Source organism: Onychomys torridus, chromosome 1 (genome assembly GCF_903995425.1).
Source record: "Onychomys torridus chromosome 1, mOncTor1.1, whole genome shotgun sequence".
Taxonomy (NCBI): Eukaryota; Metazoa; Chordata; class Mammalia; order Rodentia; family Cricetidae; genus Onychomys; species Onychomys torridus.
The window spans coordinates 120098672-120113711 of NC_050443.1; the positions used below are offsets into that span (position 1 = coordinate 120098672).

General features: G+C 50.6%; 1 protein-coding gene across 1 annotated transcript in view; it reads left to right on the forward strand.

Moving 5' to 3' along the window:
* Positions 1-15040, forward strand: part of Syt8 (synaptotagmin 8) — a 55285-nt gene that overhangs the window by 740 nt on the left and 39505 nt on the right. The gene's annotated exons all lie outside the window — the stretch shown is intronic.

A 15040-nucleotide genomic window follows, 5' to 3' on the forward strand; every position in this document is an offset into this window, starting at 1 on the left:
CCTCTCTGAGAGGTAATGTCCAAGTAAAGACAGGAACACTGAAGTGCTTTGCAGAGGGACATATGAAATGTTCCGGTTCCCAGGTCCAGGGCTGCAATTCTCATCTGTTCCGGCACCAAGAGGTCACTCTGTCAAGGCTCCCCACTCAGGGTCAGTGTCATGGCCACAAGTGTGTCAGCACACCCTGCCTCCACAGTCAGCACTCCACACATTGCCAAACTTTGGATGTTCTCCAGCTCTTGCCCTCTACTTCCCTGGGTCTAAGACTATCCTCTGGTAGCCCAATAGACAGGACCTGGCCTGGAGTTGTCTCTTGCTTTCTAGGGCTGCTATCTAGAGATAACTGCTGGACCATGGGTGGGCAAGGTAAAATGTCCTCTGCGACACTCTGCTGGGTCCTTTAGCCATGCCATAGATAGTGTTGCAGGGTGCTCAGGTGCCAATACAGGCATTTGTGAAATGACTAGGCTGCTGAAGTGAATGGACAGCATGTGTCAGCTGTGCTGATGTGTGAGGCTGACACAAGAACCAGGCCAGAGCAGCTGCACTCAGTAGGGATACAGGCCTTAGCTGGTGCATAGCTGAGGGGAATGAGGAGGCAGGTAGGGGAAGCCAGACTAGATATTCAGCCTGTGCAGCTACAGAGTAACCAGCTGATAGGGACCCTCAGACACCCTCTGCCGTCTGGTCTCCTCTCCAAGGAACACTAGCTGCCTCTGTCCCTGGGGTTTCCCATACCTGGTACATGTAGGAGCCCCACAGTCTGTGTGAGTGAATGCCTGGATGCATCCAGTCCTAAAGTTGCTAGCTCCTAGAACCTGGCAGGCTCAGAGGTGGAGGTGGAGGTGGAGGTGTGTGTCCTTTTAACTTACAGAGCTCAAGGGTGGGCCACAGCTTCTCGAACTCCTGAGTTTCCCCAACCACCGCCATACTGGAGTATACCCTTTCTCTCTGCCTCTCTCAGGCCCCCAGACCCTCCACACTTGCTAGGCTGACTGAAGCCCTCTTTGCATCAGGCTTGCTTTTGGCATTCTCTAGCCAGTGAAGGAAGGGGGTCAATGTGTTCAGGCCCTGCAGTTCTGTATTTAGTCATCCACCTTTGGTTCAGAGATACACTCAGCAGGGCCCATGGCCCTTGCCTACTGTACCATACATTGACCCTGGTGGATTTAGACCGGCCTTTTGACTTATAACAGAGCAGAGGGATTTCTTGGGGCTCCATGTGCACCAGGCCAGAGCAGTTGCATTCAATAGGGACACTGGTCTTATCTGGTGCACAGTCTGATGGGAATGAAGAGGCAGGTGGGGAAGCCAGCCTAGATAGCCAGCCTGTGCAGCTACAGCACATGGGGCTGCCTCCAGAAAGAGGAGTGGCCCTGGGTCCTCCCTAAAGGCTGGGCCCTCGGGTTGGGGAGCTCCCTAGCATCTTCCCATCCCAAGCCTCTCCTGTCCATGTAACAAAGGGTCCAGCAACAAGGGAAGGGCAGAAAGGGAAGCAGACCTGTCTAGTACCCTCTGTGTAACACCTCCTCCTGTGGAGACATTCCTTGCTTAGAGACCATCCCCACCCAGCCTTGGCCCTGAGGTGAGATAGCCCAGGCTCCTGTGAGCAGAAGCTACTTTCCTGGACTTCTGCTTCAGAGCCCACCCCCACCACCCCCCCGGGGGGGGGAGAACTACACTATGCCTCCTGGGCCAGGCCCTCTGAGCCTTCCAGTATTGGTGCATTCATCTTGAGTTCCCATGACTACTGAATACCAACTGCATGGCAGGCTCTGCTCTGAGTGTCAGGAAAAGGGAACAATACAAAAAATCCTACCTTCCTGGAGTCTGTACTTCAGGTGAGAACCGACAGAACAGGAACCAGGCAGTTCATGCAGACCTCGAAAGCTGGTGCAGGAAGTCATGGGGTAGAGGAAGGGGTTTGCAATCACAGAGGCCTCATTTGAGCAGCTCTAAGGAGGTGGACAAGAGCCAGGGATACTGGAAAAGTAAGAGGCCAGAAGGTGGCTTGAGTCTTGTTCTATTGGGGGAGGGGAGAAAGACAGGGAGAGAGTGGAGAGGGACACTGGGTGCTCAGGAGAGGGAGGAGGCCAACTGAGAGATGTAGCAGCTGCCCAGGTAAAAGGAAGCAGTAGGGCCTGGACCATGAGGCAGGGAAAAGAAGTCAGCGTATGCTCTGTAAAATTTCTTCATTGGCTCCACAGATTGGAGATCAGTTGTGACAATGCAGAATGGCTATCTGAAACAGCTGGACTAGTGGTATCTGATGGGACAAGAAGGGTGTTCTGTCGGACGAAGGAGCCTAGGGAGGAGAGCAGGAGCTCAGCTTTGCATGTTCAAGTCCACTGTGTGCCTGTAGGGTATGCCTAAGGTACTGGTGAGTAGCAGTGACTGAGTTGGGAGTCCAGGAGACAGGGCCACCTGAGTGGAAGTAGTGCATCATCCTCATCCAGAGTTTCATCCCAATCAGACTAGGTGAAACCAAATACTAGGTTTGCAAAGCCTGCACACAGAAGAGGTCTAGAGATTGAGCCCTGGGTTTCCCAACATTATGAGGCTAAATTGAGGGGACACAACAAAGGAGACCAAACAGTGGTCATCTGAAGACAGAGGCCAAGAGAGAGGAGTGCCTGGGAGCCCTGAAGAAAGTGTCTTATGGGAGGAGTGGCCATGAGGTTACTAGGCACCTTTGCTGAGGCGTGGGGTGGAAGACAGAAGCCACCATGAGACTCTGGTTTTGGCAATCTGACTTGGACATCAGTCATTTCAGTGAAGAGGGGGTGACTATTATGTTCAGTAATCAAGACAGTATGGTGTTGACAGATAAGTGGGAAGGAAGAATGTCACCCGTGTATCTGTCCAGGTGATAGGAAGGGCATTGGAGAAAAGACAATCTTGAATAAACTGCAGTTGAAGTAGAGTTAATGACTCTTCTCTTACATCAAACTGAACAATCAATAAATCCCAGAGGCACTGGAGATTTAGGGGGAAGCAAACACACAAAGATGACTTTTTTCGTGACTTGGGAATCAACAGATTTGGGAATCAGCAAGTGTGGGAAGGGGATTACTGTGAGTTCCAGATCAGTCTGAGCTATAGTGCGGGAAACCTCCTTTAAAACACACACACACACACACACACACACACACACACACACACACACACACATAAAATAATAAACAAAAATGGCCAACTGCTCTGAAAAACCACATGACCAAAGATAGAATCTCAAGGGCAATTATTCAGAACAGATGCCTGGTACCTGTCATCACCAGGGAATTAGAGATTGAAACAACAATGAGACACCACTGCACACCTACTAGATAGCCCAAATCCAAAAGGGTGACAGCATTGGTTTAAGGCAGGGCAGGGAGATAGTGGGCAGTCCCACTCATTGTGGTTAGGGTGCAGAATGCCATAGCCACTCTGGAAAATAGTGTGCTGTTCTCGTTCAAAACCAAATGTTCTCTTGCCATACAATCCAGTGATTGTTCTCTTGGGTATTTACTCGGAGAAGTTAAAGATTGAAGTGAAGCATGAAGGCTTGTGACCGTGAGGAGGAAGAGGTGGGTAGGAGAGTTGGAGAGCAGTCTGGGCCACTAGGCCCTTTCTCAAGAACCAGAACAGAAAAAAAACAAAACAAAACAAAACAAACAACAACAACAACAACAACAACAAAAACAAACCTTACGTTCTCACAAAACCTTACACATGCAGAACAGTGGGGACTTCGTGCATAATGGCCCCAAGCTGATGGAACCCAGATATCTTTCAGGAAGTGGTTGGATTGAAGTGTGGCATGTGTCCACAAAGTAGGATAGGACTCGGGTGACAAAGACTTGAGCTTTGGAGTCATGATATGAGGACCCAGAGATGCACATCGCTAACTGAAAGGGCAAAAACACTGAGACAGTGAAGTGAATTAGGAGAAGAGTGGGAGAGGAAGGCAAACAGATGTATCCGAGGGCTTCTTCATGATGGTGACACTCTTGTCTAATGGGAATGGTGGAAATGTGACATGCAAGAGGCCGAAGGAGCAGCCCAGGCCTGCCTCTGGTCCTGTGTGCCTCGAGCTCTTAGGTAAGGATGACTAGGAGTAGAGCAGGGCTCCCATGCTGTCTGAGTACCTGTCAGCGGTCCCTCTGAGCCAGTTCCCAGACCCCATTTTCCCATTTTCCCAGCTCTGTCGGAGGCCAGGAAATGTCTGTGAGGGGTTCTGGTTGGAGGTTCCTACTCCTCTCTCACATCAGCTGGCCTAAGCTCTGCTGGAGAACCTCTCTTCCTTGCTACCAAGATGCATGGTCAGCAGAGCTCAGCTTTGGCTGGGCTTTGGCTCACACAGCTTTCCTTCTACATGCTTCAGATAACTAGATGACCTTGACAGTCCCTAGCCCCAGCCTCCCCATCTCTCTCTCCTTCTGCCTTCCAGGCCCTGTCATCTGTGCATCCTCCATTTCACTCTCTACAGAGGGCTGGGTATAAACTGGGGACATCAGGATGGGAAGAGACTCCAGTGTGTGTGTGTGTGTGTGTGTGTGTGTGTGTGTGTGTGTGTGTGTGTGTGTGGTGTGTGTGTAAGCCTTCCTTGGAGTTAGCCTCCAGGCCTGCCGCCCTTGCATATAGGCTCTGAGACCCCTGTCCCATTAGCAGTCATTAAATAACACAAGGAGGAGCCATGTCCAGAGCCCCTTGACCCCCACAAAGCACCGAGATACCCATAGACTCTCTAAGTGCAGGGGCAGAGGGGCTGTGCAAGAGAAGGGGTGGAAGGGGCAGATGAGCTAGAAGGTTGTGGGTGGCCCCAATGCTAAGTGGGAAATGGTTCCACCCCAACCTCCAACCTTGTGATGAGCTGCTGAGTCACCCCATTCCTCCTCCTTGCCCCTCCTCCTCTTGGCTGAATCACTGATATGAGCCCTCAAGGCCTAGCTACTCAGGCCCTAGGAGGAAGGGGGTGTGGATCCCTGGCACCCAACAAGTTTCCCTACAAGTTTTTCACGGGGCATCTGAGGCCGTCTGAAAGAATGAGCTGCAGCTCAGCTGAAAGGATGGCCCTTAGCTGGTGGGGGGAAGAGCAGGGTTGGGGCAGCTGGCATAGTTAAGGCAGGGGGCTCCCCTTAATACAAAGGTAACTGGGGATCGCCTTCAGCCTTCATGACATCCTGTTCAAGACTCCCTGGGTGCCTGAAGGTCTCTCTAGTGATTGTCCTAAACATGAGGCCAGCTTGGTTTCCAGGAACAGCAGAACCCTGCAGACAGGTCACTCCACAAGTAGATCACCCCCAAGCTAGAGTAATCATCTTCAAATCTCCCTACAGAGCCAGAAGTGAGATACTGGCCAGCTGGACCAGAACCACTCACCCAGTCCACCTCCCACCCTGCCCAGTTCCTCCTATTTAAGCTCAAAGCTCTCACCAGTGCCCTGAAGTGCATCTTCCCCAGCATGGCTTTGGGGATTAAAATCCCTTCTTGCCACTTTACTGTGACTTCATTTTACTGCTTCTGTGGGGTGAGTGGCCATAGGTGACATGTTGGCAATCCTGAGTTGGGCCTCTGGCTTAGGACTCATAACTAGCAGATGTAGGGTATAGGGCTGAGAGCAGACAGGGGAAGGGAACTGATGAAAAGAAATCCAGGGTCCCAGTCACCCATAGGCCCTCTGGAGAGGTTAAGCCTAAGAGTCAAGCCCTGGGCTGTGGTTTTCCTCCATCTTGGTTGTTCTGGGGGAGCTGGGCATCTGTCAGTCATATGGATACCCCAGGAGCCCACAGATATGTGTGCCTTATAGACCATTGCAAAATGGCTGGGTAGGTGACTTGCTATCTTCCAAGTTGGCCATTTTGGAGAACAAGGTCAGGAGAAACAAAGGAAAAAAGAGGAACCTGCCCAAGAGAGGGGTTGGTGGTCGAAAGGGACAGCACACACAGACTCTGGGGGGGCAAAAGTCTCCGGGAGCCTAGCAGGTGAAGGAAGGCTTGTGAGGAACCTAGAGACAACAGGGCCAGCTAGTCAGCTATGAATGGTGTGTGTGAGCATGAAGCTGGGGTGGGGGGGGGGGACAGAAGGCAAATTTACCCTGCTCCACTTCATGCCTGGAAAGCTCCATCACCATCACCTGGGGGTAGATGGGATGCTTGCAGGTGCTCCACGTCTTCCTGTCAGCTCTGAGTGTGATGGCCAGTGTGTGTGTGTGTGTGTGTGTGTGTGTGTGTGTGTGTGTACCTAGCTGTTAGTAGACACCTGTCTTGTGAAGGTATTTTCTAATGGAATTAAATTCATCCTCAGCAGGTTATGAGGAAAGCACATGATGTGGGCAGGCCATGTCTAATCAGGGAAAGACCTTAGAGAAAAAATGTTTCCCCAGGAGCAAGGAACCCTACCCCCTTCTTGGAGGTGCAGCTGCTCCTCAACTAAGGCCAGTTGTTTAAAATAAGCTTCCCTCCCTCCTCATATCCCCTGTGTTTGACTTCTAGAGGACTGTGATGAAGACAGACAGACTTGAGGAAGGAGTCCCGGGAGATTTCTGGACAGTCAGAAGCCACGCCGTCTTGCCACACAGTTCCCATGGTGGGGAGGGGAGTAGCAAGGGGCCAGAAGCAGCTGAGAGGCCCAGAAGCTAGAGGGCTGATCTTGAGGTAGAAGAGAACAGGCTTGAACGAAGACTGTGGCACCCAGGATAGGAGGACTTGAGCACAACAACAGAGGAGGGCTTGCCTGGAGCATAGGACATCCTGGATCCTACCCTCAGGACTGTAAGAGGTGGAGAAGGAAGGAGGCAGGATGGGGGACAGGGAGGAGGAAGAGGGAGACAAAAGCAGTAGATGCTGGGACACAGAGATGCAGTCACGCTGCTTCCTGTATCTGTGTCTTGTGGCTGCTGTCATAAGAGAATACAAACCGTGGGACTTAGAACACCACATGTTTATTCTCTTGCAACTCTAGAATCCAGAAGTCTAAACTTAGTGGCTCTGCACTGCATGGTGTTCCATGGGCATACTGGGCTGGTCCAGGGAAGGCTCTAAGAGAGTCTGTTCCCTTCTTCCTCAGCGTCTACTGGTCCTAAAATCCTAGGCTAAGACCCTACACTGCACCTCCAAAGATTCCACTCTACTCTCCACTTCCCCCTTCACACCTCCAGCAGCCATCTTGCTTTCTCTGGAAGAACCCAGCTTTTGCACTGTGAGGTCCTATCTTCCATCTCAGCTGTCAGGGGTCCAGAAAGAGACATCTCAGAATAGGATGTTATTCTATCTACCATACTACGATTGGTGGAAATGGAGAAGGCTGTTTGGAGTGGAGAGCATGTGGGATCTGGGAGTTGAATCTGCCACTGGAGTCCCCAGGACCAGCAAGTGAGGTTAGGGAAAGGCTGGAGAAGTTTGCATGAGGAGATGATTGGTTGAAAACAAAGGCTGGGGGAAGAGCAAGATTACAAACGGCTGAACCCTGATGATGAGGGGAGGTCAATGGGGAAGGAGAGGTGAAGTTAGGTGTCATGGGCCATTTGGGTCAGAGTTAGGTGCCATGGGCCAACAGGAAGAACATGAGGGACATATTCTGGGGGTGGGCTGGTGGCCTGGACTGTGCATTTAGGATAGTCATAATGATCATCACAGTGACTTAGCAGGCCTGGGCTGGGTTCACTTTGGGGCCTTGTTGGGTATATCAGGTATCTTGGAGCATTGCCTGAGAGCCCTACAGCTGCCATCTCTTTGCTTTCAGAACTCAGGCATGGGTGTGTTTGCTTGTTTGTTTGTTTATTTGTTTGTTTGTTTTCTCACAACTGAAGGATCTTTTCTGCCCCAAGTTCTCAACCCCCAACATGAACATCACTGCAGATATGGTAACCAACAATATCACTGAAAATAATAACCACCATCAACATCACTATAGATACGGCCACCAATGTTTTATTAGGAGAGAGGCCAGTCTGACCTCCATTGCCAGCTGCACTAGGCCAGACCTTGGCAGATTCTGACTTCCCAACACTGAAGGGACACAGTAGCCATTCTGCTCTACAGAGTGTGCCCCTGCTGCAAAGTGAAAGGATGGAGATGGCCTCTCTGTTTTATGTTTGTGGTCCAGCTCCTATACCTGAGGCAGGGCCACATCAATCCTAGGATGACCTTGACATGTATGGTGAGCCTGGGAGAAGAGAGCTGGCTCCTGAGATGCCAGAGCAGGGGTTTATCCTTCAGTCCTGCCCAGGGAACCTGTTTTGCAGGGGCTCCAGGAAAAGACTTTAATGTCTGCTCTCCACCCATAGCCACAAGGCCTGTTCCCCAGGGTAGGCTGGTGGTGGCGGTCAGTACCTTTCTGACTTTGGGATGCCAGCTTCCTGTGGCACTTGCCCCTCCCAGACAGCTGGACAAACGGGTCTGGGGTTACAACACCCCCTTCCTTGGAGCAATGACTCAGGAGGAAAGGGAGTAGTGGGTAAGCCATGTGTCCCCTCCATTCTTGAACAGAATGCCAGTTCTTCTGGCCTCGATGGCCTCGGTGAAGCTGGCCAGAAGGATGGGGCAGTTCATCTCAGAGGTGAATTTGAGAACCTCCACTTCTCACTGTGGAGAGCGAGTCTGGCAGTGACACAAGACTGCCCTCAGCAAGTTCCTGCTTCACTTGTACCAGTGAAGACAGATCACCCCATGGCTGTGGGTGGAACTGTCACCTCTACAGACCTCAGTATCTCTACATGCGCTGTTGGTTCTGTGGTTCTGATGAGTGCAGGGTCTGTTACCTAGCCACTCTGTCCCAGTGTGGATGTAGGCACAAAGCTGAGGGACTTTGTCTCCCAAGGCTAGAAGGGATCGGCAGAGCATGAGAGAAATGTAATATCAGGTAGGGTCCCAGAGGCAGGGCCAGAGGGCTCCCAGGAGTAGCCTGTCTAATCTGAGTGCCAGGAGGGAAGGGTGCCCAGAGGCTGGAGCCCAGTGGGTGAGTTCCACACACAGCTAAGATCAAGGAACACAAGCAGGACACAGGGGAGAGGCTGCAGATGCGTAGCTGAACCCTTCCCTCGTATCACAGGGACACTATAGCTTTAACAAGGCATTCAGTGGGCTTCAGCTGTACTTAGCCTGGAGCTTTCGGAAATCAAAAACCTGAAGGATGGAGGTGTAGCTCCATTGGTACTTGCCTAGTATGCACAAAGCCCTGGACACATCCCTAATACCACATAAGCCAGGTGTGGTGCACACCTGTAATTCCAGTACTTGGGAAGTATAGGCAAGTAGGGTCAGTAGTTCAAAGCCATCCATGTGTACCTAGGGAGGTAGACTCCTAGGCTAGCAACACCTTCCCTGCAGGGGGATCTGGGACAAAACCTTCCAGAATCAAGCTCTCAGGACAAGAATTTTGTGTTGAGTTGTCACAAGAGGGTGTAAAGCTTGAACTATAGTTGGGTTTCATGTCTGGACCTGGGCAGGGTCCCAGGTTTCTGTGGCCTGCCTCTAAGAGAGAGAGGTCAGGGGTGGGAGGCAAGAGGGCAGGAAGGCGTCACAGGGGGTCCCCAAACTCCCTGAGTCCATAATACTCAGGCGTACCAAAATGCTACTCAGAACATGTGAGGTACTATGTTCTAAGCCTCAGCAAAGAAAAGTTGAGCTGTGGATGCTGCAGAGAAGGGTGTGACTCTGTGTCCAGTTGAGGCAGGTCAGAGGTTATTGGTAGTGCTGGAATCAGGGTCCATTAGTGGTCAAAGTCTGGACATTGTATTCCCTCTAGCTCTCCCATTCTTCTGCATGGGGTTTCCAGGAGTAGACTTTGTCTGTGAGACAGCTTCTTCTGCAGGAGTCAGTGAGCAGGAAGAGAATAGTGGGGTTCCCTGTGACCCCATCACATCAGGCTTCTCCTCAGGGGTGTTCTTGGAACAACCTGAAATCCAATGGGAGGCAGCCTCTTGGGTGGGGTTCTGTATCAGTGTATGCAAAGTCAATGCCTGTCCCTTCCCAGGATGGAGAGTCTGCAGTAGGGCAGGGGCTTTTCCATGGTTATCCCCTCATTCCAGGCATGCTTCTGGACACAGGAAGAAAGCCAGGCTCCTGAGCACAAGGTCAAGGGACAGCAAGAAGAGATGGAAAGGACTTAGATGGCTTCACTCTTGTGTCCACAAGGCCTTCTACAGACTGAGCACTGCAGAGGGATGGCCACCTTTGTAGTTGCCCAGGGAAGGGTGTGCTGTGGGAGATGTGGCAGAGACAGACCTTAGCAGGGCTGATGATGAGCACCTGACTTCAGAATGTCACACCCAATATGTCTGAGGACAGAGAAAGGCCACTTCCTCTCTGAGTGTCCATCACCATGTGACTGTTGGCCCCAGGGTGCTGACCTCTGAGCACATGACCAAGGGCTCTTCCTGTAGATTTCATGCCAGCCAGCAACCTCCTTCCCTTTCTGGAAGCTGCTGCTCTTGCTGCCCCTATATTGGGACTGTCATGTGATGCTAGTCTTGGCTCCTTGACCAAGCCCTGGTCCTCAGGGAGGCAGCCCCTTCCTCTGTTGGCCACAGATGACCACCCCACATGAACAGAACTGAATCTCCCCACAAGCCAGAGCTTTTTCGGAAGTAAATCCTGCACATATGCTCTGCTGCCTGGCCTTTGAGCCAGGCTCTGCCTGCATGGGATGGTCTTCCTGCCTTAGAGGCCTGGCTCTCAGCAGGTCCTTCCCCTGAAGAGACCACTGTGAATATGCGCTTTCAACTAGGACATGTCCCCAGAAATATTCCAAGGAGAGTGGAGAGGTACAGTCACCTGGCCCTGCTGCCTATGGGTCTGTGATCCTTGATGCTGATTGTAAATGTGACAGATTCTAGAATCACAGAGAAGTCATACCTCTGCACATGTATGTGAGGGATTTTCTAAATTGGATTAATTGGGATAGGAAGACACCCTAAATATGAATGGTACCATTCCATGGTCCAGAGTCTCAAACTGAATAAAAAGGAGAGAAAAAAAAAAAAAAAGCTGAGCAGCAGTGGTTTATCTTGCTTTGTTTCCTGTCAGCAGATTAAATGTGAGCAGCTGCCTCATGCTGCTGCAGCCATACCTTCCCCTCTGTGGTAGACTGTGCTCTCAAACAGCAAGCCAGGGCTGGAGGTGGTGGGACATACCTTGAATTTCAGCACCTGGGAGGCAGAGGCAGGCAGACCTCTGAAAGCTCCAGGTCAGCCTGGGCTACATAGTGAGACCCTGCCTCAAAGAAAAACCAAAACCAAAGAACTACATCAAAGGAAGCTTTCCCTGACTTAGGTGGCTTCGGTCAGGTCATTCATCACAGCAGAGGGCAAAGTAACGGATACAGGGTCTGGCCTACCAACTTCATGTATGAACTTGAATAGGGTACAAGAAGCCTAGGATGGGAGGTGACATTTCAGACCCCCAGAGGGGACACCAAGATGAGATCAAGATGAAGGGCAAGAGTTACTTGTAGATTGTGGCCATCGGCTGCTGTTCACACCCACAGACACCACCACAGCCACCAGACTGTCTAGTCTCATCCCCTCCACCCTGGCCCAAGGGGCAGGCTGGGCCTTGTCCCTATGCCCCAGATGAGGACACCTAGGCCACCCACAGGAGGAAGTTGCTCAAGGACATGGCATCTCCTGGTCTGGACTCTTCTGCCACCTGCACAGTTTTGAGGAAGTGCTTGTCTCCATCAGGGATATGGCTGATTCTCCCCTTTAGAAGCTGTATCCATGAGTCAGGTATGAGGATCCATGGTGGGCACAGGTTCTGGTGCCCTGGTTTAGGATGTCCTAGCAGCACTGCTAACACAGCGCCTCACACCTGTGAACACCAGAGTGGGGCTCGCAGGTCCTGCCCGGTCCTCTCCCTGCTAAGCCTGAGCAGGAAGAGCCTGCAGGTCCTGAGCCTGAGAGGTTCTAGCCACATACCACTGGTGGACCAGAAGGGAGGCCCACACTCAGGCCCACAGAGGCGGTCTCTCACTGCCTCTCACCTATATGGGTGTCCACCCACACCTCTATCTTCCATCTCTGCCCCTCCTACTTCTTAGTCCATGTCTTGTCCTGGGCTGGAATTAGCCCCAAAGATGCCCACATGATCCCTAGAATCAGAGGATAAGGAATTTAAGATGAGCACTGGGCTTGAATCAGATCATATCTCTCTCTCTCTCTCTCTCTCTCTCTCTCTCTCTCTCTCTCTCTCTCTCACTTTATAGCTTGAGCTCTGTTTTAACTCCCATGATCAGATCCACTCACTGCAGTGTGGTGATGGAGGCATCTAGTGTATGCAGGCTCTTCTCTCCTCTACAGGACAGCCAGAAACTTCCAGGGTTCCTCCTACCCAGACCCAAAGCTCTCACAGCCTTAGCCTGCCTTGATCATAGGGTGGCAGCTCCATTACCCTCCCCAGGACCTACCTGGCAGGTACAGACCCCTCTGCCCTTCTTGCTGTCTAAGGATACTTCATTGTCTCCCAGCCAACTCTCCCACATTCTGACATATCAAGATATTAGACATTTTTTTGTTCCCATCCAAGTGTTTATCATCATCTTTCTTGAAGTTTGATCGTATGCTGTAAGCTGAACATGTTGGGGTGTAGACACCTGAGACATTCTGGGATATGTCTCCTGGTACGATGCAGAATCTTCAATTCCCCATACTTCATGCTGCTCCCTCCCCACCCCCAAAGTTCCCCAGCAGATTCTGATCAGCTTGTCCCCGCAGATGAGTTTAAGTTTTATATAGATGGAGCCAGACATCATGTGTCTGTCCTTGTCTGGCTTCCTGCACTCAGCGTGATTATTTTAAGATGCATCCACACTGCCGGGTATTTCACTGCATTTGTTTTCTACAGCTGCAGTAACAACTTGCTGGGACTTAGTAGATTGTGGAGGTCAGAATTCCTAAGGGGTCACTGAACCTAAATCTGGTGTCAACCGGATTATAGGAGGAAACCCCCAGCTCCTTTCCTCCCGGCTCCCAGACCTCTGCTTCCCTTGGCTCTGGGCCCAGTCCACCTGCAGAGCAGGCATTGGCCATTGGAATACTGATGTCACCAGGTCAGATACATCTCCCAGGCCTCAACTCCAGCTTCTATAAGCACCTCGTGATTACATTCCTCATTCTGTTATCCTTGATAATCTCCCACAGTGAGGTCGGCTGCTTAGCGACCTGAATTCCTTGTACAGCTCTAATTCCAGGCTGCGGGGAACTAACCCACATGGGTTCCCGGAGCCTGGGGCATGAACCTCCTTGGGGGCCACTCTTCTGCCCGCCACTCTCGATCCCTCATTAGTGTTAATTGCTGACTAGTTTTCCAACATGCATAGGCCACGGATGGTTTAGTCATTTAACTGAGGTCTTTTGTTGGATCCCAGGTTGGGGCTATTACAAGAGAAGTTGCAGGAATTTTCACACACAAGCCTTCTCTGGGGCTTATGGTTTTACATCTGTACAAAGACTAGCCAGGGTTTGGGGGACACCGGGTAAAAACTTGGATAACTGTTTAGTAACACTCAAGTGGTGTCTACAATACCCTTGTCATACCACCATTTAGTCTGGCTAGTTCAGTTCCAGCCATTCTGGTCAGTGTGTGAGACAGCATGTGGAGCATCCTTCAGGCTCTAATTTGCATTTCCTTAATGGGCTAGCAGGCTGTGGGATGTGTTCATTCAGATGTTTGTCTTACTACTGAAGAGAAATAATTGTTTCTATGTTATAAATCTAAGCCCTTTCTCAAATCTAATATTTTGCAAATATTTTCTCCTAGCCTGTGGCTTTTCTTTTCATTCTTCTGATTGTGTATTTCAAAGAAGATGATTTTTGTTGTTGTTACTATTTTTTTCCTCTGTAGCCCAGGCTGGCTTGGAACACACTATGCAGCCAAGACTGGCCTTGCTCTCATGAGAATCCTACTTCCTCACTTTCTTGAGTGCTAGTATTACAGGTGGGAGCTGCCATTCCCATTTTTTCCTACGAAGCATTTTATAAATGTATTGATTACTTTTCTTGAATTCCATTTTATGCTGTGTTTTAAAAGATTTTGCGAAATTCAAGTAAGTGTCAGGGTTCTCGTTAATTGTCAACTTGACACGACCCTGAATCAACAGGAAAGGGAGTATCAGCAGGGGACGATCTATGAGGGGTTGGCCTGTGGACGTTTGTGAAGGATTGCCTTGATTAGTTGATGTGGAGGAACCCAGGCTGCTGTGAGCAGCACCATTCCTTAGGCAGAGTGTCCTGGAGAACCTCCACCTGAGTGTCAGCTGTAGTCTGGGATTTGACTTGCAGGCCTGACTGGAGAGATTTGCATTTATGCCTCAGACTGTGTTGGTTTCTTTTCTTACAGAGCTTTTGCCTGGGTGTGGAATCAAGACAGTGCTGCTTTCTGAACAAGTTTGGAAGATGTGGCTTCTCACCTTCATGGAACAATTCCCTGACAGTTAATGCCACACTTTAGAAGTTGAGAGGAGCTTACCCATAGGGTCATCTGGAGTGTTCCTTGCAGGAATATTCTGTGTGTGCATGTTCATGTATGTGGAGGCCAGAGAACCACCTTAGGTATTATTCCTCAGGAACTATCTTACCTCCTTTAAGACAGGGTCTCTCACTGGCCTGTAACTGGCCAACTAGATTAGACTGGCTGGCCAGTGTGTCCCAGAGAGCTACCATTCTCCACCTCCCCAGCACTGGGATTACAAATCCACACCATTACACCTGGCTTTTTACATGGGCTCTGTAGAGGGTGGGGTTTGTTTTGTTTGGGTTTGGTTTGATTTTGGTTTTTCAAGACAGAGTTTCTTTGTATAACAGCCCTAGCTGTCCTGGAACTTGCTCTGTAGACTAGGCTAGCCTCAAATTCACAGATATCTGAGGAAGTTGGTTATTAGTTAAGAATATTCCTTCATGCTGAGCAGTGGTGGCACACGCCCTTAATCCCAACACTTGGGAGGCAGAGGTAGGTGGATCTCTGTGAGTTCAAGCCCACCCTGGTCTACAGAGCAAATTCCAGGACAGCTAGGGCTACACAAAGATACCCTGAATTGAAAAATTAATCCTTCAGGACTGGGA